This window comes from Centruroides vittatus, unplaced genomic scaffold, assembly GCF_030686945.1.
Source record: "Centruroides vittatus isolate TY-2023 unplaced genomic scaffold, ASM3068694v2 contig_790, whole genome shotgun sequence".
Classification (NCBI taxonomy): domain Eukaryota; kingdom Metazoa; phylum Arthropoda; class Arachnida; order Scorpiones; family Buthidae; genus Centruroides; species Centruroides vittatus.
In genome coordinates, this window is record NW_027122510.1 from 1,143,001 (window position 1) to 1,169,166 (window position 26,166).

The following is a 26,166-nucleotide window of genomic DNA, read 5'->3' on the forward strand; positions in this document are numbered from 1 at the left end:
TTGCATTCTTTGAACTCTTAAAATCCTATAATTTTTAAATTTTTTTCTGAATATTTAAGTTTCTTTGAAGTATAGATTTTTTGAGTAATTTATAAATTTTGCATTTTTAAAAAATGTATTTTATTTTATACAATATTTTAAACACATTTCACACAATTTTCATATTTAAAATTATTTGTTTTTACTTAAATTTTTCCAAAAATAAACAAAGAGTAAATAAAAAATTATTATGTAAAAATTATTTATTTCATTCCTAAAATTTAAATTTTAACAATTAAATATAATTGGCTGTAAATTCCCACTGCCCTCTGTCTGCCTGTCGGACCTTAACCTCGAGAACAGTATTATATATAATACATTAAAATCAAGAAGCTCCTTGTGGAAAGTATAGGGGCAGGAGGCTCCGATTAACTGTATACGAATTTCCGGTCTAGACAATGCATTACGTGATTTCAATTCAAAATCTTCCATGAATGGAGTTATGTAGATGACAAGCATGACTCTGTTGTTACCAGGAGAAGTATGATATACAGGGGTAAACACTACAATATTGAAATGAAGAACATTTTAAATTGAATAAATTAAGAATATGATTAAAAATTGCAGCTTGACATTGTGACAATGACAATGTCACTATAAATAATTGCTCAGTAAAATTAAATTTAATGTTGTTTAAAAAATATTTGTACTTAATCAATATTTTTATTTTAATTACTTTCGAAAGTTGCAATTTTATTATATGGAGTATTTAAATTGATCGGATTTTCAACGATGTTTTGACGTCTTCTCTTCACAGATCTTATTACATAAACATGTAAATTTCGAGGAAAGTTTTTAAAATAATAAAAATAAAATTACAGAATATTAAATACGGAGAAATTATATTTATAAAGTTTAATCAATAATTTTACATTATTGGAAAACAATTTCAAGATGGTATAAATTCTAGACGAAGAGAGAATAATAAAAACTAAAAATAACTAAGTCGAAATCCATTAAAGAATTTTCAAGTTATTTAATGTTGGATATGAATTTTTAAAAGAATAAATAATATAAAGCCGTACTTCCAACAATGGCCACCTGTAAATGGCGGCCACGTTTCCTTTTGAAAATGCATACAAAAATAACCTTCAAACCTACAAACAAGGTTACGTTTTATGTTCTTGTTATGGATGTTGTACAAAGGCTTGATTCTATTTTTAAAATATTTATAATTAATCAGTAAATATTTTAAATAATTTTTTTCAATTGTAACTTTAAAAAAAATCAAAAAAAATTTTTTTTTGAAAACTTTAACAGATATATAACCGGCATGACTCTGTTGCTATCAGAAAAAGTATGCTGTACAGGGGCAAAAACTACTATAATCGAGAGCATATATTTTAGATTACATAAATTAAAAATATGATATTAAAAGGATCTTTTAATCATACTAAGGTTCCTCCAGACCCACAATAGGATTAATTAAGAAACGAAATTCCTGGAGCGGCTCACCCGAATTCGATTCAGGATCCTCCAGAGTGGCAAGCTGACGTCTAAACTGCTTCGTCCGTCTGGCCGTTTTTATATAAGATCTGTTTGATTGGTTAAAATAGATCTTTTTTCATAAATTTTACGTCATTCGTTAGGATCTTTTATTGTAAGATTGAAGTAATGACGTCAAATTGACAGAAAAATGTGCATTATGGCTACCAATCGAATCAACATTATATTAATACTAAAGTACTAAAATACTTAATTAATATAAAGTATTTTAATTATTATATTAGTATTATATTATTATATTAATATAATTAATATCAATATATTTATATTAATTAATATAAATTAAATACTAAAATACTTAATGAATATAAAATCGAAAAAATGTTTTAAAATGGAAAAATAACAATTTCATAAAAATCCTTAATTTTAAACTTTTATGAGGAAATTCTGTATCTTATAGTATTTAAAATTTTAATTTTTAACATCTTAAAATAATAAAAGAATTATGCCTCCTTTAATTCAAAAACGTTTTAAAATTATCATAGGCCTATTTAAATATTTAAAAATTGTAGTGATTTATAAATTAATAATACTCAAATTTTAGTATGTAAAAAATTCTAAAATTTTTGAATTTTTTCAGTTTATAAAAATATTCAAAAAATCACATATTGATTTCTAAAAGTACAATTTTGAGTTCTTTCAAAAATTTTTAATATTTATAAAGAATCTTTAATAAATACAGTAAATTAAACAACATTTTAAATTTTAAAATAAAATACACAAAATAAGATGCAGTTTACATGAGCATAGGTGGATCTCCTTGATATGTGTTAGATATAATTTGATATGTTTCAATGTTGATTGGTTAGATTTTGAGTTACGTCATTCTTCTCAGCCAATAATAGTGAAAATATCAGTTTAAAACGTTTAATGTTTTATATCTCATATACATCGCAGGATCAGCCTACATTTACAACAATTTCTTTAATTTTTTAAAAAATATTTTAAATGTTTTTGATTTATTCAACATTTAACGTTAGTATTTGGGAGTAAAAACTAATTAAATTTAAACATTTAGACGAAATAACTTTCAGTTTTTAGTATATTTGTAGTAATTCAATTTTTAATTTTTGAAAGAATTCAAAAAATTCACTAAGTATTGCAATTTCAAACAAATGTAAAAAAATATAAAGCTTTAAATATTTTAAAAAATACAAAATGTGTAAATATTCTAACAAATATTTAACATCATTTCTTGAAAATTTTATTACTCTTAAAATTTATTTTTAGATGGAAAAAGGAAATTTTTATAGAAAAGTCCAGATAAAATTTATAAATAAATTATTCATAAAAGTTAGGATATTGCTGACATTGCTCTGAAAATGTTTTAATGTTTTGAACTATAAATAAATTGGAAAGTTATCAATCCTCTTACCAAGGACAATACAATATATATATATATATATATATATATATATATATATGGTTAATCTGGATAAGATAAATCTAACAGATGGAACCATAAATCCTGTTTTTTTTAGATAACAACTTATAAGAAATGACTTTTACTTTTTCTTCTTTCTTTCACTGAAATGAAAAGATTTATCTGTAACTAACATTTAGTTATTTGTAAATACTTTCTTTAATAAAACTTTGAAAACTGTTCTTACTTTGTTTATTTTGTTTAAATTTTATTAAATTTTTTACAAATAAATTTTAAAGATGCTTTTCTTTCTTGTTGTTATATTTGGCAGGTATAATTTTTAATTATATGCCATAGAGATTGTAAAGTAAAATAATTTAATACACACTTCTGTCGAAAAATTGAGCAGAGGTCAAAATTAATGATTATGTCTCAGAAATTACTGTTTGGAACATTAATTTACTACCAGAATATTGCATGCTTGATGCAGTAAAACATATGACAATGTTAAATATGTTATGTATTGTCTACTGCACGAAAACGTGTTGCACAACGATTGCTCGTGACAGTTATAACGTTGTTTATATGCTTTGTTGGAAGCAAAGTCCATTCTTGAACAAATACGATATCGAAACTCTTGGATTATTTTCGGTGAACACTGATGAGATGCAACTCGTCTTCTTAGAACATCCCACATATATTGTAGGGATTTAAAGTCCGGCGATCATTCCGACCATCTCCTGCAATAAATATCTTCACGATCAAGGAACTCATCGAAGAATGCAACCATATGTGCTCGGGCACTAAAGACCATGTAAATGTAATCTGCGCCAAGCATCCTGGAATAATCTCTCGTAAAATTCCAAGATATCGTCTCTGTGCCTTTTTGCATTAATTGCATCCCATGCAAAAACGTAGAGCTCAGTGTGGCCGCTATGCACAATATCTTCCACAACCATAAAACCACCATGTACAATCTCTTTCTGCGATGTTTGTGTTTGTTGTTGTTGTTGATGTTTTTGTTGTTACACCTTGTATGAAACTTTTCTTGTCTCTTTTGTTTACATTTACCTTTTTGTATTCCTCGGGACTGCACTGCACATATTTGCGAGTTTTATTATACATTGTAATGTTGTAAATACACGTTTTTTGTATTTTTACTTACACTTTTATTCTCTGTACCGATATTGTAAATACTCTAATAATCATCGCGTATATTTGTAAACCATTCATATCTCATATGTTCCTTTTCGAACTGCATACTATTACCTTTGTGTTCTAGCCTAGTTATGCTCTGCGGCACTAGGCATGTACTTTTATTTGTACCTAATAAATAGTAATGAATGAGTGAATGAATGCGATGTTCATGGACTGAATTTGGTTATCCGTTCTCTCGAGATTCTAATTCCAACGAGACTCATTCTGTAGATTGGCCCTGGCCTTCTATTTATGGATTGGTTGATTATGTTTATTTTATATATATTATAAATTATTGAAGCTGGCTGTATATTTGCGAAATACTTGATTACATAAAATTGTATAATTTAATACATGTAAATTACTCGATCTATATTCGTACAGTACATTACTTGAGCTACGCAACTGTAAATCATTTGATCTATACACCTAAATTAATTAATCTTCCATAACGTGTTTAAAAGTTTATACTTGTAGGTCTGTTGAAATGCAAGCTCTACCTTTAAACAGCTTATATACATTTTATACGTGTGCTAAGTTTTTCAGTTTTTATATAATATTACAATGATGTAATAAAGAATCATCGCTGAATTATGAATCATCAACGTCATAAATCTGTTCCACGCACAGAAATTAATTATAAACATTTATATATATTAAAGAACTATTAGTTATGCTGTAAACATATATAGAGACATCATTTTAAATCTTTCTTCTAAAACTAATATAATCTTACTTTTAAAACTGCTTTATTTTCTTGTAATATTTATAAAGAATCTTTAATAAATACAGTAAATAAAACAACTTTTTAAATTTTTAAATAAAATACACAAAATAAGATGCAGTTTATGTGAGCATAGGTGGATCTCCTTGATATGTGTTAGATATAATTTGATATGTTTCAATGTTGATTGGTTAGATTTTGCAAACGTCATTCTTCTCAGCCAATAATAGTGAAAATATCGGTTTAAAACATCTAATGTTTTATATCTCATATACATCGCAGGATCCGCCTATATTTACAATAATTTCTTTACTTTTTTTTTAAATATTCCAAAAATGTTTTTGATTTATTCACCATTTAACGTTAGTATTTGGGAATAAAAACTAATTAAATTTAAACATTTAGACAAAATAACTTTCAGTTTTTAGTATATTGTAGTAATTCAATTTCGATTTGTTAGTGTATTACAGTCTAAAAAAATCAAAAGTAATTTATTATTTTATCAAGAAACCGCTCTCTTTCCTGAACAGTTTTAGATGTTAAAGAATAATATTGAATATGAAAATATTATTCTAAAAATAAGTAATATAAAATAATATATATACCTGATCTAAGAAATTTAATCTATTTTAAAAAATAAGAGAATAAGAGATTTGTAAATTTTAATAAAAAGTTTGAACTCATTTGTAAAGTGGAAAAAGTAATTTATTAAAATAAGTTTTATTAGAATTCTTTTTAAGAAGAAAAATTAAATTCGCTCATAATTAAATTAATTTTTACAGTATAAAAATCAATTTATGTTTACTTTAATTTGATGATTATTTTTCCTTATCAATGTTAGATAAAATGCGCTTGAAACGTTTTTATAAATGAATTATTGTATCTTAATCTTCCTTCATCAGGAGAGACAAGAGGTAAAAGATGTATTTTAAATGTATAAAATAAACAAAGCTAACGTCGGTTTATATATATTTTTGTGTATTTCCAAATACAAACAATAATTTAATTAATATCCTATAAAAATACTCCAGAGAAATTTTTATAAATTCAGTGATCTATATAGAACGTAAACATGGAATAATTTTTAACTGAAAATTTAATGGGAGAACGTACAGGAAGCGTCAACCTATCGAATCTGGGCGGAAAAATCTCCAAAAATTTTTAACACGTTAGGCTACCCCTATTGTGGGCCTTCACAATAAATATGATAAAAGCTCTCTGTATAATATGAAAAGGCGAAAGATGTGAAAAAGGTCATTCAACATGTACTGAGCAAAAAAATGAGGTCTGAAAACAAAATTAAACGTTGCTCAACGAGCCAATTAGAGCGATCGTTTGCGGAATCATGGAAACGTAATATTATACAAACAATATGGCGGAAAAGTGAACACGACGTTTCTAGATGGCGCTGAATTTTGCTTTGTCGTATAAGTCTAATGTATCGCTTTTCAGAAAGGGAAGAAGAAAATTGACTGAAAAGTGTTTGTTTTAAATGTTTCTGAATAGAAAATGTCTGGTATATTCCTGCTTTTAGTGTTCTCAGGGCAGAAAGAAACACAAATGAGGGAAAACTGTAAAAAGTGACTCCTATTGTCTGTAAACAATGAAACTTACAGAAACCAACTAGTCAACATTGAAAGGTCTCATAAGTGATAGCTAACATCAGAGTATTCGATAATTCAGTATCTAGTAATATGATATTCTAGAATAAAATTTTTTTATGTTAGTAAATTTATAGAACACTCTTGGTATCCTAGTATTCTAGAATTCAGGAGTATATATAATATCAAAATTAATATAATTTACTGAGTTTTAGAATTCTGTTAGCTTATTTTACAGGATTTAATTAATCTTTGTGAATGTTTTTGATCATTAAGTGGTATTGTAGAATTATAAACTACTTTGATAATTTATCATTTGTAAACGAATAAAGCAGGAATAAAGTAATTGCTGCTTAAAGCTAACATTTACGGACAATATCCATTAAAATTAAATTACATGACATCACTGAGGAATACAAAAAGCACTAATTTAAAACATAACAAAAGCATTTCCATACACAATTTTCCATAATAGATTTCTTGCATCCTTTATTAAAGACTAAATATAATCTTTGGCTGCTACAGTGGCACTTTTCTAGGGAATTTTTTTATCCGTATCATAGATAAAACGCTATTTTATTCCATGTATATTGATTTGTTTCATATACAATACTATAAATTCTTAAAACTGTAATTGTATAGTACACTAGATGCGTGTGTCCAGCGTTGGTCTGGCTTTTGAGAATGTGGGGAATGGTGATGTTTGGTTGGGAGAGGATGATGCATGCCATTGTCTTAGTAACTAAAATGTTCATTTATTGAAGTATTATTTAAAATAATAAAATTGCAAAACACATAACATTGCCCGGGGTTAAGTTAATAGGAAATGGTAGGGATCCCACAGTATTTTTGTAGGGTGTTGAAGAACATTCATGTCAAATTGGATGTAGATACGTCGAATGGTATAGAACCTTTACCTAACATACCTATACCTATATAACTTATATACACGATTAAACAACAAGATTCATTAATTTATGGCTTAAACGCAGAAATAAATACAAAATGAAAGGTGTTAAGTATTAACAAATATATGTGCTTAAAAGTTAATTGCTAAAAAATTAATTATAAATTATATTTATAGTATAAAAATGCATTATGAAAACTTGTATTTACGTAATGAAGGCCTACTATAATTTATGTTGCACATTTCGTGTATATGAAATCAATACATTTTTCACATAAATTGTAATTAATTTGAATCTTCTTCAAAATTTATAAAGGAAAATTTGATAATTTTTATTTATAATTACTCTTTTTAATATATTTAATTAATAATATATGAAAAACTGCTTGCGATCTGTTTTTTATCGCTATGTAATGTTGTCATTTATCGTAACTTATATAAGTTTTACCTGATATCTTTTAAGCAAAATTTTTAAAATAATATATAGAATATATATTTCATTATACATTATTTTACCATTTATTATTTAAGCCAACGACGTAAGATACTGGAAGGTAAGTAGAAGTTCAGTAGTATTACGTTCTGCTTTTATTTATTCAATAAACAATTGGTGACGTAAATATGCTGATGAAAATCTTCTCATCAAACTATTCACCTCACCAATTGGCAAAATAATTGCATAATATAAAAATACACGAATCTCTGATGTGCAACTTCAAAACAGTGATTGTAGCCCACAAGTTGCAAAGTGGATAAAACCACAGAACATTGGTAGTTAATATTTTTAACGAAAGTTTCTGAGATTTTGCATTCAGATTTCTGTATTATAGGAAGATGTTTCTAATAATTTTCAGGAAAATTGGACCATTAGTTCGGAAGATTATTGCCCCATCCCCTTAATAACTCCAGAGTGGCCGAGTGAATAAAACCACTGAATAATGGTAGTTAGTCGTGGGTTTGCACTTCTTCGCGTGGAGTTTTCCTGGGTTTCCTCACATTTGTAACACCTAAATAGGGGCCTGTTTCTATTAAAAGACCTCCTAAGAGGTAGATTGCCCATATGTCGTATGCCATGACCAAATAAATCAATCACAACATTGTTTCTTTCATTAATGCATGTCAATTCTTTAACATCTTTGCATTTTATTATTAATTAGTTCAAAAAGTAAAAATGCAGTTGAGTTATGTTTTTTTAAATATATGTTTATTTATTTAATATATATATATATATATATAAAGTTTCGAAAATTTAAAAAATTATTTTACGTTTCAAGTATTTTCAAGGCAATAAAAAGAATTTGCATAATAAAATATGAGTAGGCCTACTGGAAATTCAATTATCATCCATAAAAACCTAAGAATTCCACTTAATCAGTAAACTTCATGATTAATTTATACGTTTGACTGAATTAATTACTTCTTGAAATTAAGAATTTACAGCTAAGATTGCAATTATAATGATTAATTTAATTGAGAAAAGTATAGCAGATTGTTACTAGAGTAGTAACTTGATGATGCTTTTTACTTCAAAAATAAGCTATTTGATCTTAAATGGGTTTAGGTACACACACACATTTAAGTTATTTAGCAATAAATAATTAATGCTTAAATCTTCGTTTCTGCAACTCTAAAACAGCTTTATAAGTCCATAAAATCAAAAGTCGATGGGTAATTTTTACATAATTTTCAACATAATTAAAAATGAAGCCGTAAAAATATTAAATATAATTAAAATTATAATTAAAATTGTCATTAACTATTGTATTTATGCAGTTACATGTTGTAATGACTGATCTATAATTAATCGATATAAATACTTGTATATGTGTATATAATTAAAAATTGCTGTTTAATACGAAAAACAATTATATTTAGCGCTTAATTATATCAAAAAATATTTTAAAGGTCTGTTAATTTGGTAATTAATTATGAATTAATCAACCTGTAGATCGCGAGTCTTCAGGGCTCACGACTACTTGAAAAATAATAGCTTAAGAAAAAAAATATATATATATATATATATATAAATTCGATTATTTATTATTATTGTATATAAGAAATTAATTAAATTTGATAAAATTGCAAGAAAAATTTTTAATAAACAACTTTAAATAGAAGAGAAATGAGGCACTGAAAGGGAAAGGTCTATGCGTTAAGCCAAGCCAAAGATGCAAGTAATAAATTAAAATGTAATTAAAATACTAAAATACTAATAAATTTAAATGTTTTTTAATGGTGCGAGGGTCTCTTAAGTTTCCGCAAACTTACAATTATTTTTAATTGTTCTCGATCATATAAAAATTTGCAAATAAATGGAAATTGTTGTTGGGTTAAATATATTATCAATTCATTCTTCTTTTAAAAAATAAGATAATAAAAAAAAGAAAATTGAAAATTTCCTATTAAATTAAATTGTTTTCGGGGTTTCTATTTCATTTCTTTTTTCCATTTTCTTTGAAAAGAAAACAATCTTTTTTGAATATATTCTATCAAACAAATGGGAATTACAGAGGAGTAGAAGGTACAGTATATACAGTATATAAAATATATTAAAGTTGATACCCACTGGTTGTTATTGGTGATGATAAAACATCCCACTTACAGTTTTTTTTATTAGATTTACAGCATTATTTTTGTTTTTTAAGAAATGAATTTTATCAATGTACGTTCTATATTCATTTTTAAAATAAACAATATTAAGATCTGTTAGAATATGAAGATTAAAATATGAAGGTTTACAAGTAAAAGTAATATAATTTTTTCCCCTCCCCCTCCTTCTCCTCTTCTTCTTCCTCCTCCTTCTTTTCCTCCTCATCATCATCATTAGTAGCAGCATCAACAGATGCTTATTTTTACGTGTTTTACGACACTTCTGTTGTTTAGATGATGATAATGATAATATGTCTGTTTTAATATTCATATTTTATGTCTGGAGTTTTTGTTTTAATAAATTATATGAAGATTTATTGAAATAAATACAGGAATTATCATCAATATCGCAGCAGCAGCAACTTTGTCAAATCGATATCAGCATCAACTGAAGTCGACCTGACGATGAGACTGCTGATGAAAGTATTGGTGATGCTAATACTGATCATCATTATAATCATCAATATTGTAATGATGATGTACCATTGATGTAATGATACCATAACGTAAATGCCATTTTAAAAAATACAAAATTAAATTTTATTTATTTAAATAAATAACATAAAGATAAAAATACTTTCTTGTATATATTATATATTAAAATGAATAAATAAATACATTTCCTTTTTAAAAAAACAATGAAAAAATAATGTAAAAGTACTGTACATTCTTATTACAAAACTTTTCAATTAAAAATCATGCTTTAAAGAAAAAAAATTAATTAATGAATATATCAAATAATTAATTTCAAGGTATTTATAAAAGTTTAAAGTAACATCTAAAAAAAGGAATTTATTAAATTAAGTTTTAAGTGAGCTTCTTCCTCTTCTTTATTTTTTAAAAAATTGTTTAATTTAAGAAAAATGTTTTAAAATTTCTGTTTATATTTTTAAACAGTTTTGTTTTAAGTTAATGTTGTTGTCTTGTCTTATATTAACTTTTTTTAATTATTTATACATAATTAATTAAAATTAATTTTGTAACAGTTGAAAAAAACAAAATAACGTAAAAAATGATGAATATTTTTGAATATTTCAAAAATAATTTTAAATTATTTATTTTTTGTAAGTACTATTTCTTCATTATCGCATCATTACCACCACCATCATCATGCCACTACCACAATCGCCATCATTGCCACCATCATCAGTATCATTATCATCGCACCGCAAGTATCACTACCACTATCATTATCAACACATGCATCATTATTAACAGCAGCATCAATAATCAAAGCAGCAAAACATCACGATAAACACATATTTCTCGAGCTTCCCAACCTAATACAATATTATATTCTTATGTATATTGCGAGCTACCAGTTGAGGAAATAAGTTCCAATTACTTATAATTTATAAAAACACTCGAAATTTCAATCTATTTTAATAAAAAAAAATTATTTAATTTAACAATAATTTATGAGAATATAAAATAATTATTTTTCAAGTTACTTCGTAACAAAGTATGATGCTGATGATGAACACAGTCCAAGTCTATAAATGATGATAATCTGAATTCTTCAAATATTTTATTTTAAAAAATTGACAATTTCAATTGAAATTTACGTAAATCGATTTAAATATACGAAATATTAACAAATATTTTGTAGGATTTAATTTTATTTTTTCTCTTAATTTTATTAATTACAATCAATAGGAGCACTTTTATTAATGAATTCTTGCTTTATACATTATTAAAGCACTTATTATGAATATAGAAAGTAAGAAACGTTAGATGTTAAGGTAACAAGTTTGAGATAATTGCATTAGAATACACTACATTGTGTGTTACGTCATTCGCGAGTACAATACATAAATTATATCTACTAAGTTATTGTTTATGAAGTAGCTTCGTTAGTGTCTGATAATTTTTTTTTACTTAATTTGATATATATTTGAATTTTTTAAATAGAATATTTTATTAAATTTGAATATTCGTAAAAATTGCAAAGGAGTTTTTTAGAAGTGTTTAGAAATTTAATTTTGATCTTCTTGAGTGGATTTTTTTGTATAATATTGTATTAAATTCGAATATTCTGAAATAAAATTTGAAATTTGAATTTTAAAGTATTCTCTAAATTCTTAAAATTTAGAAAATACTTTGGAAATCTTTAAAAACTTTTGTACTGTTTTCTGTAAAATTTAAAAATTTAGTGTAGAATACTCCTTAAAAAATTTATTTACTTTCAGTTGTAACTTTTATATTATTTTACATAAAATTTAAAAATTTGTTTATGTTTTTTTAACTTGAATTTTATCTCATTTTATGTAAAATTTGAATTTTTTTTTTTTGAATTGAGAATTTATAAATTATTTATGATTTATATTGTAAAATATTTCGAAAAATTACCTCCTTTTAGAAACATAACAAAATTCAAAGTGTCTTTAAACGTAAACTATTCAAACTTGACCACTCTATTCCATGGTATACTATGAGGATGGAACCTGGTAAAAGCAACTTATACCCACACTCCTGCTGAAACACATTCTTAACTTCATTAAAAGATTAAAAAATAATTCCAACTCCACTAGTTATATGAGACTGATCACTTTAAATAAATTATCTTAAAAACCAGCAATTTTTAAAGTTCTCAATTGATACTTTACAGTCAACAAAAAACAGTTTGGTGCTGCTCTTGATACTCTACTAAACTGGAGCCTTTATCATTCCTATCATCGTCGACAACACCATAACACTGAAGATACAATTACTCCGTCACTCTAAACATCATCCGTGGTACCTTCAAATTCTGTTTGAATATTGTCCTTAATCATACATCTTTAGCAACCTCAGTCGCGTACATAAATGCCTCCTAAATGCAACTGTGGTACCTTCAGATTCTTTCTGAGTATAACCCTCAATCATACACATAAATGTCTTTTAATGTAACTCCGCCTAAACCTCTACTCGTCGAGGTTCAACTCCAAGATTATCTTGCCAATCAGCCCAAAATCTATCTGTTCTGCAACTTTGAACCAATTAACACTTATTATTTCTTAGTAACCTGTAACGATCTTAGACCAGCTATTTAAAAAAAAAAAAAAAACGTTAATGTTACCTTAGGTGCCAAGATGGCGGCTCGTCTCTAATTTCATCAAGGAAACAGTGGGACGCACGTTCTAACCTAACCTAACCTATTCTAATAATTTGGTTGCTAATAATTATGGTAATTTATTAGAATAGGTTAAGTTAGAACGTGCGTTCCACTGTTTCCTTGCTGGAATTAGAGACGAGCCACCATCTTGGCATCGAAGGTAACATTAACCTTGAGTCGCCCTGCTGAAGAATTATTGCTTTTAATAAGAAAACATCTAGGTGAGTTGAAATCATGTAAAATAGAAGATAAATATACATTTGTAGAAATAGAACTTGGACAGTGTTTTAGATCAGTTTGGGGAAAATCACGTTTGGGTGTTATACTCATATACTTCTCGCCAATAACAGATTAAAAAAAAAAAACTAAATTATATGAAATTCAAAACATTATGGCTCAGAAATTGAACATTATTAATTTTTGGTTTATAGGTGGTGATGTAAACGCCCGAATAGGCGAAGAAATGGACACGAAATATAAAAGTAGTAATGTAATGATGAATAATGTTAAAAAATCCAAGGATAAAACAACTAATATAGGTCTAATTTTACTTGATTTTGTCCAAGACAATGATCTTTATATTCTGAATAGTAAATTAAATGGCGATTGTCCCGCTGAATACACTTCTTTATCCCATTCTGGTAAATCTATAATTGATTATATCATTTGTTCGGATTTTGTTTTAGACCTGTGTAAAAAGTTAAATGTACTGATTGATGAGTCTGATCATTTTCCGGTACAGTTAGAACTTAGTGGAACTTTAGAGGTTGATGAAGGATTACAGAGATATAGACAGTGTCAAAAGCTAAGATATGATATTGGTCGACGTTTTAACACGATTATATTTAAGAAAGAAATCGATAACAAGGTTTGTGACATTTTAGATCTAGAGAATGATAACATACCCATTGGAAACTATGATAATCTACTGAGGTTAATTTATTCGCATCGATTTAATAGATGTACAAAGAAGAATAAAATAGACTACAAACATTGCTGGTTTGATAAATAGTTGTTATTATCTTAAGATTAAAAAACAGAGGAGGCTACAACAATTCAGGTATACAAATACTGACTAAGTTGTATTTGGACAATAAGAAAATTTACTTAAATCAAGTGAAAGCAAAAAGAAATGAAATATTTTTCGGAAATCTGTTGATGAAAAGAAAAGATACAAAAAATGTCTGGTGCGTTATAAATAAATTTCGAAAATCTCCATTACATATAAATGTTAGTTTCCGGTGTTCTTCAATAGCTGGAACCAATATTTTAAGGATTTCTCTAATACGTATAAAAATAATAATAAAAGGAACACTGTTGAACTGAATATACCTTCGAATCAATCTCAAGAGGAAGTATTTAGTATGGAAGGTTTATATAATTGTATTAAAAAATTCAAAGAGAAAACTGCTCCTGACTTTGATAAAATTACTAATTATATAATTAAAAATCTATAGATAGACATCATTAAGTTTTTGATTAGACAATTTGTTGGGTTTTATAACTTAGGTGTAACCACCGAAGATTGGAATACTGTAATATTCCATATACTATTTAAGAAAGGCGAAAGGAATCTTCCATCAAATTACAGGCCGATTGCTCTCCTGTCAGGGTTTCGTAAACTCTTTACATCTGTGTTAAAGCAAAAATTTATCAACTGGGTTGATAAATATAATTATAAGAATGAAACACAGTTTGCTTTTATAAAAAATGGAAGAACCCAAATGGCCCTTTTTACTCTAATTGCGCTAGTACAATTACAATTATGTAAGAAAAGTCATAAAGTTTTCGCATTATTCTTGGATATAGAAAAAGCATTTGATTCGATGGTAATTGCAGTATTGCAAAGGAAGCTGATTAAATATCAGACGGACGCTTACTTAGTGAGAATAATAAGAGAATTATTTGGCCGTTACGGAAACAGCGAGTGACCAGTGTTAGACAGAGAGAGAGGTTTGTTACAAAGAGACCCTTGGTCCCTCCCATTTATTTAATTTTTTTACGTTTGACATAAATGAATGTTTTGAGCGAGAAGATGATGGTTTTTCTTTCGATGGTCAAATTGTTCACTCCATTTCTTACGCTGATGATGATGATATTGTTGCACCAACAGCTGCAGCTTTACGTGGGAAAATTAAATCAATGCATGAATACTTTAATAAATTAAAACTCAAAATGAACCCACGTAAATCTTCCATAATGATATTTCGGAATGGGTCGAGGCTCCCCAAGAAAAGTACATCCTTTTACCTGTACGACGAACAATTTAAGATAGTACAGGAAATAAAGTTATTGGGAATAATATTGACGCCAACTTCATCCTTTGAAAAACATTGTTAAAAAATTAGGGCCAAGTCCAGTGTATTGATCAACAATATGGTGAAATTGTTTACGGTTACTAAACTAAAGAATATAATTATTCATTTTAAATTGTTTAATTCGATAATTATCAACGCAATAGGGTATGCCTCATCGATTTGGGGTCTTACGAGTTATAAAAGATTTGATATCATACAAAATAAATTTATTCGTAAAATTTTTACCCTGGAGTACGACACTCCTGGTTCTGCTCTTAGATTAGAACTAAATAGATTTAAATTAAGTCCTTACTTTATAGAAAAATTTATTAATTTTCTATTTATAATTAGTGGAAGCATATCTTCTAAACTGCTGTTTTTGTTATATAAAATATCCTGCCAGGTTTCGTAGGGAAGATCATGGGTGGATCAAGTGAAAAATATTGTTAATACATATGGAGTCTCTTTAGGTACACTAGAAAAATCTGAAATTAGTGAATTACTAAAATCTCATTTAATTCAAAATTCATTGGAAGTTTCATTGTCACAAGATATCGAAGAAATGTATAACTGGAATAAACCTGAATGGTACAGTCTATTATTGAAATACCCTCTTATCGATAGTTATATGTTAACAAATATACCTTTTGTAATTAAATTTTTCATCCAACTCAGACTAAATAAGGAGCTGATTATGGTCATTAATAAAATCTTTGTCGTTCCTGAGGGCACTATAGATGGTGGGTGCCCGCTTGTAAATCAGCTTTGCATTCTTACATTTGGCTATTTCTTTATTATCGTGGACAATCCTTCTCTGTACGTGAATTTAGTTATTTCTCCGTTTGAATTCCCTTTCGGTTTCTTTTTATTAGGTGTTATGTAAGGTTTTATTAGGTTTTCGACTATTGACTTTTTAAATCCTAGGGTTGTTGCAATGGTTCTAATTCTATCCAACTCTTGTATTCTGTCATAAACGTTGGAGCAATAGGCAAATGCTCTTCTAATAATGGCCCTAAATGCCGAATAATAAAATCTTTAAATTCTCTAAATCTCACTGTCCAAGATGTAATGGTATATTGACCAAGTTCCATTTGTTTTGTGAGTGTAAGGAGGGTCAAGACTTAAGGTCTTCTTCAATTAAATAATTTATTAGTTGAAAATAAGATGTACCAATTTTTCCATTCAGCTAATACTACTACTATATATAATCTATATGATTTTGCAAACATTTTTTGTAATTAATTGTTTTAATCTAATTTTGTCACACATAGCGTGGATATGTATTCCTTATTGGTGGGTTAAATCAGTCCTATTGTGTTGATAAACTGTATTTTTTAATGATATGTTACTAGAACACCCTTACATAACAGGCTAAATGCCGAATACGAATAATAAATATATTTGATTTGATATTAAATTTCAAAAAATCTAAAAATTCTTTTAAAAAATCCTTTAGGTTATATTAGAAAAAATTGCAAAATATTCACAAATTTCCGAAAATATTTCAAAAACTAAAATATAAATTAAATTATTTTATTTACATTTTAAAAAAAATTTAATAAAGCATAAAATTAATGCTAATTACTGTAATGTCGAAGCAGAGTTAAACATTTCGTTACCTTTTTTTTATTAGAATATGAGAAAAAATATATTAACGTAAAGATTATTAATTACTTTAATCACATTTTAATGCAGTTAACTTTATCGATTATTATATTAAATAATAATTAATTATTTACTTCAAAAAATGACTTTTTAATTCTATTTAGTAATTTTATTTTTCGAATTTAAATGTTTATATATATATTTTTTTAACTATTCAGTGGAATTTTTAAATTAAATTTTACACAAACTATTATTTAATTATTTAAAAAAAAAACACACATTAGAAATCCAACAACGAACTGTGTAATTTTTCCGGCAAAAACGTTAAAATTGTGTATGTCGCCATAAGTTTTCATTCAAAAAACTTTTATATTATTAATTATTATAAAATGGCAAAACTTCTAGAGTAGAAGTGAGTTTTAAAAATAATTATAAATGCTAATAACGAATAAAATCTTCATTAAGTCCCACTCCATTGGAGATATGACACACGATCCCCTCTTTCTCTCTCCACCCCCTTGACCTTTAACCACCAAAATTTAACAGCTTTAATGCCACTAACGCACTAACCTCCCTGCAAAATTTCAGAAATTTTCGACGAAAGGTACAGGATTTATTAAGTTTTAAAGTGGGTGAACAAAATCGTCACCTCCCACACATATATCTATACATATTTTAAAAAAAATCCATTTTTTTTTACATTTCTCGACATTTGAAGGTCCCCCTGAGTGCAAAAATGTAAAAATCTTGAGTAGGATCGTTTATTAACTAATAACCATAATTAACCTCTATTATATATAACAGCTGGTAAAGCAAATAAAGAATAAAATTGTAGGAAATATTTTAAAAAATGACAAAATTTTTTAGAGAATATTCTAAATTTACTTCAAAATATTTAAAAATAAATAAATAATAATAATAAATAAATGTTATTTATTATGGTCTTTTCTGCAAGTTTTAATTTTAATCAATTTTTAGAAATTTTTACATCAAAAATATGCTTAAATATATATATATATATAATAGAATGCATTAGGTTTGTTCGTTTTTTAAAAGCTTTGAGATGTTAAAAATAATTTAATACAAAAAAATCGAATTTAAAATTGTATTTTTTCATATATAAAAAAAAGAATAATAAAAGAAATCAAATCAGACGTAAAGAAATCTCGAAGAAAAATTGAATTTAAAATAAATTTTATTCAATTTATTTTATAAAATATCTGAGATTTTTAATGTATTTTTCAATATTATCTTCATTAAAAATATAATAATAATAAATAAATTATTCTAAAATATTCTAAAAAAAATTATATAATTATTATTATTTATTTAAAAAAAATACTAAATTTTAATTTCTTAATTTTTTTTTATTTACAAAAAATAAAATTAAGGAATATTTCTATAAAATAAAAATTTTAAAAATAATTTAAAACTTCTTAAATAATTTTTTATGATATTTATTTTTTAGACATTGAAACACGCTTCATATATTCTAATATAATTAATTTGTAGTTTAATTTATTAAAAATTTAGTTAATAACCTTAAAAATTTGATTTTTTTTAAAGCAAACATGCATCTTATTTAATCAATTTTAAATGCAAAAATAATGATTTTTTAAAACATTTATTTATTAATAAATAATTATAACAACTTTAAAAAAAATCTATAATTTTTTTATAAATAAATAGCTAAAACGTAAGCATTTTAAAATAAATTATCGATGAATAATGCATTAAAAATATTTATAATAATTCTTTAAAAGTTATTACTTTTGTCATTATTTTTTAATTGTTTTCTGACTAATTAACGTACTAATAAAAACTATATTTTTTTACCCAGTCAAACTTGAATTTTAAAACTTATAAAACGCCAATAAGTATAAGAGAATCCTTTATATTTGTTAATTACAGTCACAATCAAATGATTTAAAATATATGCTCTCCACCTCAAACTAATAGTGTCTTGTCCCTGAACATCATACTTTTCCACTAGCAGTAGACTTGTGCTGGTCATCTATTTAACTCCTTTCGAGGGAAAATTTTGAATTGAAATCACATAACTTCCGGTTTACACCAGAAGTTCGTATACAGTTAAGTGGGCCTCCTGTCCCTACTCTTTCCAGATTTTCTCTCAGCTTTCGTCTATCTAACTCCGTTTACGAAATTAAATAAGGACAGGCGGCCAGACGGACGACAGTGAAAATTTTACAGGTCTACAATTTTTCCAAATTCAGCCCAATTAATGGGCCCCACCAGTGACTGAGTGAATAAAACCACTAAACACTGGTCGTGGGTTCGCGCTTTGCCAACGGACTGGCCACGTGGAAAACTCCACATTGGTAACACCTAAACGCTAGTAACACTTAAATAGGGCCAACACACTAGCCATTCCGGGTTTTATTCACGTTGGTGATATCTAAATAAGGGCCAGTTTTCCTTAAAAGACATTCCGGGAGGCATTTCTTTCGGTAGATCGTCCTGTGTCGCGTGGCCGTAATAAAAAAATCCAAATCAAATCGCTTAAATTGCCAGAATCAAACTTGTGCGTAAACAATCTCATTACCATTCTCGTGTTTAAAATAATAATGATTGGCCAATACGTAAATAGAAGCTAAAAAATAAACAAAATAAGCATTTATGAGTACGCGTTTCCGGACAATAAAAACACCCAGAATGCGATCGAATATTCCATTAGAATGCATAAATTTATGCCGAATATGCACGCTACACAAATACAGTAGTAGCGTGACTGTTTCTGCTCTGTTTAACCGCCCAAGACAGTTTGTTACTGTTTTTCTGTGTAATACTGACAGTGATGATGCTACATATGAAAGGAAGAATTATTAGAAAGCTAGAATCAAGTCAATCGCTGACAGACATTTCCAGGGCTCTTAGTGTCGCAGAGTGTCATTGGGACAGATTTTTAAAAAATATATGTTGGACGTCAACTAGAAAGTGGACGTTCAAGAGTTACCACTCCTCAATAGGCCGCTGTTTGACGTTAACATCGTGTCATAACAGAAAAGAATGTCTGATGGGCAGCTGTCTAGTGTCACTGATGTTAAATTTTCACGACAAACTGTTTACAGGAGGCTTTAGGAGAATGGCCATTTTGCTAGACGCCCATACGTTGTGTTCCATTGAACTCTGTGCAAGATGTGTGCAACCCCTCGTTTAGTGTAGTGACAAGAATATTGACAGTGAATAAATTGGCCTTATTCTGTTCACTGATGAGTCCAGATACAGTCTACAGTATGATTCTTCGACGAAAATAGAACCTGGAACCTATATCAATATCTGGACCAATAAAGCCTATATCAATAACTGTTCCTTGTATGATACATTACTGAAAAAGAAGCCAATAGCTTTTAATCCTTTAAAATCCACAACAAAACCAGTAACGGAACGTTTAATTAAAAGAATCTACAGTCTTTAAATTTGGAGAATCTGGAGGTACCGATATCACTTCATGAGCATTGTGGATAGAGATCAGTTTATATATGATATCATGGTCTGGAGCGGCGTTATGTTTAAAGATCTCACTGAACTCCATGTTTTGCAAGAGATAACTTTACAGCTAGAAGATACAGAGAAAAGGTTTTAAAATCCCATGTGAAACTTTTCCGGGGTGTTTTGGTGCAGATTACATTTACATGGTTGTAAGTACCCGCGCACATAGTCTTGGAACTGCCAGCAAGATCCCAGGAGCACTTGGAGGCATGTGCCTCTTTTCGTCTGTCTTGTTCTTTTCCTAATTTCCAAAGGAATCTGAATTCCATTATCAACAAACAACAGAAAATTCATGACTTCTAGTTTATTCTGCAAAATATAAAAGAAACTAATGAACGATATTTGTCTATTGTCCCATGCAACTTCGTCGTGTGCTGACAAAATTTGGCCTTGAAAACAGAATGTTTCTTGTTTTCAAGGCTAGATTATCACCAATTGCAACCAAAGCCACCTTGTGGAAGCGCTGATCCAATGTTGAATCATAGTTTGAAGCTGATTGCATGATGTATGATGCCCCTTATTGTATAGCCTGCGGGCACCGCTGATAAAACCAAAAAACGTGTAAGATGTTCTAAGAAGACGTGTTACATCCCATTAGTTTTCATCAAGAATATTCCAGGAGCTTCAACAAACTCTTCTTTAAAAACGGTCTTTGCTCCCGACAGAGTTGATAAACAACGTTATAATCAGCATGAGAAATTGCTGTGCAGTGTATGTGCATGCAGGAGGCAACCACCCGCCATATTAATCATTTTCTGTGAAAAAAAAAATTACGATAATGCTTAATACTTTTTCTTGTTCTTAGTGTGACGTAATTCAGATAAAATTTTTGATTTTCTTATTTTTAGTGGATATATTTTGGTTGTATGCAAGTTTCACACTATTCTGAGTAAAGGCTAAATTACGCTTATTTTTGGACATGAATGTGCATACAATTCAAACTTCGATTTAGCGCCCCATTTATTCGTCTGTAAAGTTGACTCTACATCAATTGTGGTATTAAACCAAAGTACCTCAAACACTATGGATTACATATACCGTATAATAATGAATGTAAACATGAGTTTGAAAGTGACGACACTACCGGATAATTGCGTATTAGTAACCTCCAAATATTAAAGAGATTTTTATTTAATCTATCCACGAATATTGACTGATGCTTTACGAGGGTGGCGTTATTCAGGTGATCACTATAGTAAGGTATGGCATCGTTTCAATTTATCGCCATATACGAATTATAATTCTGTAATTATTTTTTAATTTCTTATTGCTAATTAACCAACTTCTAAAAAGTTTTTTCGACAACATAAAAATTATTTTTAAGCATCCTTGAACTCGTATTAACTACAATTAATTTATACTTAAATATAATTTAACGGCAAAAAGACGGTTCTCTTTACTTAATTAGCGTCGTTAAACATATTCAAAGTTAATTAATTATACAATAAATTTTGTAAAAAATTAAATATTTTTTTAGTAATATAAAATGATGGAGTAAACTAAATTAATGTTGTAATTACGAGAGTACTTGTAAGCTTAAATTTGTAAAATTTTACAACTGAAATCACTATTGTTAATTGTAATTTCGTAAGTTATAGCTTAATTTTAAGAACAAAGACATTTTCAATAATTTTCAAACTGATGCTTTCATCAAATTATTCACTTTGAAATTACTTAACATTAAATGAATATTGTCATTTACTCGCTAATCACGATCTTCCTCATCATTATCTTTATTAAATAAATTAATATTTAATGTGTTAGATCCTTTATTTCATTTAAAAAAATCCTTAAAAGTAAAACCTGCATAAGCCGGAATTGAAGGTACCGAATACTTTTTCTGGTTTGAACAGGTTTATTTTTATCGCAGAAAATTGCTCCGTTTCATAGAATTTATCCCATTTAGGCAGGTTTTCTTTTTATTCAGGTCCCGCTTTAGACAGGTTTTACTGTATTTTAATTTTATTTCTTAAATTATATAAAATACTTATAATCTAGACGACTAAATTATGCAAATGTATACTGTATATTAAAACCTCGAAACAACGGCCATTTTTTATGTCTCCATCAATGGCCGTTGTTTACAGGTTTGACTGTATTAGACTAATTGAATAAATAAATAATAATAAATATATTTATGAAAATATTTTAATTATTTAATTCAATTTAATTGAACTAATTTTTTTTAAATTAGAGTAATAATAATAATAAAAACATTTAATAAATAAAATTAAAATAATTATTTTTTTTAAAATTTTCTGTTTAAATTTTCTGTAAAATTAATTTAATGATTTATTATTCAGAATTAAATATTGACATATTTTTATAATTACATGTAAATATTTAATCGTGGAAATGAAATTAAAATAATTTAAAGTATATAATAAGCAAGTAATTTATTATCATTTCCAAAAGCATTATTCTGTTTATTTAGCTTTGGGAAAAATATTAAATGCAATTATTTACTATTGACAAATTTACATTAATAAATAAATGTAAACTAAAGAAATAATATTTTTACTAAAATTTGTTTTTTGTTTTTTGGCTTCAGGGACCTCGAAACGTCGAGAAATGCAAGGGATTTTTTTTTCCTGCTTGTATGGATATTAGTTTGTGTGTAGGTGTGGGTAAGTGGGCGGTTGTATGGCACAATTTTGTTCACCCGATTTAATGCTTGATAACTCTTGTGCCTCTTGCTTAAAATTTCTGAAATTTTGCAGGGAGGTTTGGATATTAGGGGTATTGATTCCATTAAATTTTGGTAGTTGAAAGTCGAGGGAGTGAGGATATAGAAGGGTTCTCGAGGGAGGTTTTCTATAAAAATGTGTGTACAGCATAATTTGTAATTAGTAAAAAATATATAAATTTGTAATAAACAGTTATTTTATTATCATAATCACTATCTATTCTAAAAATATCATCATTATCCATTCTAAAAAACCATTAACTTTATTTTTCTGTATGAAGAAAATGACTCAAATTGATTTTTAATTAATAAAAATTTATAGATTAAATGTATAATAAACAGTCGTTTTATTATTATTATAGTTATCATTTTTTTTAATTTCATATTGTTAGTATCCTTTCTAAAATATTATTGTTATTGTTACTTTTCCAGGTGTTATATATATGTGTGTGTGAGGGGGGTCACGATTTTGTTTGCCCACTTTAAACCTTACTAACTCCTGTACCTTTCTTCGAAAATTTTTGAAATTTTGCAGGTAGATTTGTGTATTAAGATAATTGATGATATTAAATTTTGGTGGTTAAAGGTCGAGTGGGTAGAGAGATAGAGGGGAGTCGCGTGACATATCTCGTGTGGGGTCGTACTTAAGATTTTACTCGTTATCATCATTTATAATATTTAAAAAATAAAATTTATCTCTAACCGGAATTAAACGCTTTGTCATTTTATAATAATCAATAATTTACTAGCTTTTTAAAATAAAAATCTCGTAACAAATGGCGCCACACACAATTTCAACTTTTTTTGCCGGAAAAGTTATGCAACTCATTGCTAGATTTTTTTCGTTTTACGTAAAACTGTAACTTTATTTAAATTTATTATAAAATTGATAATCTAGAAATCAGTGTACAACATATCATTATTACTTTATCGCGATAATATTAATGTAATGTATGGTGCGTTTAGGAAAAATAATTTATACTTTCATTTATAATTAGTAGAAATAAAACAAATAAATTAGCAATTATTTATTGCGACGTCGTCACAATGCCGAGTTGCGATTTTTCGTCACAATACACACAAGTTTAGTAGTGTCTTCCCCTGTACATCATACTTCTTCTGTTAACAACGAAGTAATGTCTCTCAAACTTCGTACTGAAGAAAAATTTTTGAATTGAAATAACGTGACTTCCGACCCAAGTCGGAAGTTCTTATATAGTTGATCGGGCGTCCTACCCCTAAAATTTCCATATCTAGTCTTGGCGTTCTCTATCTAACACCATTCATGAGATTCAGGAAGGACAGACAGAGGACAAACGACACTATATTTATTTATAATTAATTAATAAATCATTTTTTAATTCAAAATAAATAAATATAATAAAATATATTTCTGGTTATTTTGGTTTAATTTTCCAAAAAACAGTAGAATGAATGAAAACAATATAAACATTTTAAAAAACAGCAGATACGTAACACGATACCTAATTGGATAATATTGGTTAAGTTAAAATCAATATGGTTTTGTGTTTATTTTCTGTTTACGAAAATATAAATTTATTTCTCAGAGAATAAAAGAAAAACAATTGAACTTTATATATAGATTTGTTCAGTTTTGAACTTCAAAAATTGTTTTTATTTTATTTTATTCTATTTTTCGGTTATACGATCCACAATCTAATGATATTTTCTGTTAGAAGATCTCACAGGGCACTTTACGATTCTATTTTCGAACAACACAGGTAAGATAAGAGCTTTTTTTTTCCTATTAAAAATTAACCTTTTCTTGGAAGTAATTTAAGTTTAGATGTCTTCTTAGATATCTAAACTTTTTAGAAATAATAGAAAATAAAGGAGGAAGAAAAATTGTTATAAAATCACTATTTTACGTTAGATTATCTTCAGTTATTTATTCTATAAAATCTGTTTTAACTACTTATTACTTCGCGTGTATTATTTGTTTTTCTATGAATTAAATTATCAAATAATCATTAATAAATAAATACATTTTTAAAATTAATTTTAAAAATTCCGAATCTAAGCTGTATAACAATTAAGCATCATCCTGTTGAATACTACAAAATGATGCAATTGATGAATGATACTTTATGATTTAATTTATAAAATTATTCCTAAATTAATTGTTAATAAATAAATAAAGAATTAACATTTTTTAAAATACATTTCTCATTAAGATATAGAAAAATCATTAACTACTACTATGAAACCATTTTAGATTAATTACATAATAAGAGTTTTGGTCATTTTCTGCATATTATCATTAGTGCATAAAGTGAATGAATTATGATATTCTGTGTTGTTCATCATCAAACAGTCTCAGATGCCCCTCATCCACTTTAATTAATACTCGATCGACTTTGATATTGTATATAAATTAATACAATTAAATATGTATATGAGATATTTAAACTGAGATTTCACTTGTTTATTTTTTAAACATTACTCATTAAATTATACTTCTAAAATATATATAAACTTATCGAAATAGTAAATTATGGAACTTGCTAATTGTTTAATGAAATTTAATGAAACTGTTGATATGATGGATCGATATAACGCATCTTCTGTGTGTTAAGTCAAATGACATTCAAAGATTTCTCTTCCTTTCAAATCTCTGACTGATGCCATTAATTATGTGTTAAGAATCTTATATATTTACATAAATTTTATCTAGAATTATGTTCTGCTTCTATTGCATACGCTTCTTTAACGCTTCAATACGCTATAATTTGAAACCACTTCTTATAATTTTTTTCTTGGAAGTCTTTCAAAATACCATTTCAATTTTTCAACCGATTTATTTAAATTAGTATTATTCAAGAAAATTTTTCTTCTAGATTTATACATGATTGCATTTACATAAACGTTATTTCGTAGGTCAAGTATAAGTAAATCTTTGTGACTTAGAAGAGGGGAGCTTAAAATTCAGACAAAATTTGCTTTTATTCACGTTTTACTTTAAAATAC

The 26,166-nt window shown here is 27.0% G+C and overlaps 1 protein-coding gene across 5 annotated transcripts in view; it reads right to left on the reverse strand.

Annotated features, from left to right (window-relative positions):
* The window catches only part of LOC136981749 (glutamate receptor 1-like), a 156,799-nt gene that overhangs the window by 40,260 nt on the left and 90,373 nt on the right, over positions 1 to 26,166 (reverse strand). The window lies entirely within an intron of this gene.